Source organism: Lytechinus variegatus, chromosome 15 (genome assembly GCF_018143015.1).
Source record: "Lytechinus variegatus isolate NC3 chromosome 15, Lvar_3.0, whole genome shotgun sequence".
Classification (NCBI taxonomy): Eukaryota; Metazoa; Echinodermata; class Echinoidea; order Temnopleuroida; family Toxopneustidae; genus Lytechinus; species Lytechinus variegatus.
In genome coordinates, this window is record NC_054754.1 from 27,311,159 (window position 1) to 27,312,709 (window position 1,551).

Genomic DNA, 1,551 nt, shown 5'->3' on the forward strand with positions numbered 1-1,551 from the left:
TATCACCATCATCACCACCACCACCACCATCATCATCATCATCATCATCGTCATGGTCATCATCATCATCATCGTCATGGTCATCATCATCATCACCACCACCAACACCACCATCATCATCATCATCATCATCATCATCACCACCATCATCATCAACATCATCATCATGGTCATCATCATGATCATCATCATCATCACCACCATCATCATCGTCATGGTCATCATCATCATCATCATCATCATCGCCATGATCTTTATGTTCATCCTGATCCTCGTCGTATCGTCATCTCCCATTTTCTTCGTCTCAATTCAAACGTTATTCTCTTTAACCCTCCTCGACACCTTTTCTTACCCTCATAATATTAGTCATCAATACTCCCAAAGCATAAATCAAACTTCCTTAGGCAACACATTCATCGCAGTACTGTAAATCAACACATTGATACCGCCAAGTATTAAACCAGTGTGCCATCTACATGTACTAAATAGTTAATATTGCCAAGTCGACTAATAACCTTGTCTTTTTGACTAATTATCTTTGGAAGTTGATATGGCGACATAATGTATGTGGCTATGTCGATATCTTAAAAGATACTTGTCATCATGGCGTCATTAGATATCGTTCCAAGTCGACTTGTTAAAGAAGTAATATGCCTATGCTGACAATGCAACATAAAATATCAAGTTGTCGACTTTAAAGAAATTTTGTCGACATAGCAATACATAACTTTTTAAGAAGTCGACTTGCCAAGATACATTATGTTGTCATAACGACATGTAAGTTCTTATTAATCGTTATGGCAACATATACCTTGCACTGGCACCATGTCGACTTGCAATATTGATAAGTCGACATAAGACTTTTACTATGACCTGGGAAAAATAAAATATCTCGCTCTCTCGTCAAGCAGACTGCACTTTCAAGCTTCCGTACGTCACCATCACTATAGCAATGCATCAACACCTAGAGCAATAAACAACAAACAAACTGAAATAAAACGATATTGTTAACAAATACCATGCTTATTTACTTTTTACATAGTCCATGATGAAGGTGAATATGATTATAACATTGTGAGTCTCACAGACCAAGCATAAAAACGAATAGGCATATCTAATGAAAATACTGAAGTTGATATTTATACCCAGTCTTATTGCTATACAACATGAGACGAAAAATACAATTTACAGTTAATCATAACAAGGAGGACAATAAACGAATGAAAATGGGAGGGGGTGTTGCTGAAACCTCCCTAGTTTTCAACGGACATACGACAGAGGGAGTGTGATGATAGGATGATGGCATCGGGGAGGGCATTATGTCTTTTGACGAGCGATGTTTCGCCTTCTTTTGCACACACTTAACCCATGCAATGTTAACAAAACAAGACATTAATTTATATAAAGGAATGTAGGTGGAATGCAGCACAATGGAAATCAATTTTCAGCTTTAGCATTGGCTTCGAACTCGTAACCTTCCGATTGAAATAAGAGTCAAAACCACTTGTTTGCGCGTACAGTATTACAATATTACGACTTTTGAAATGTTGG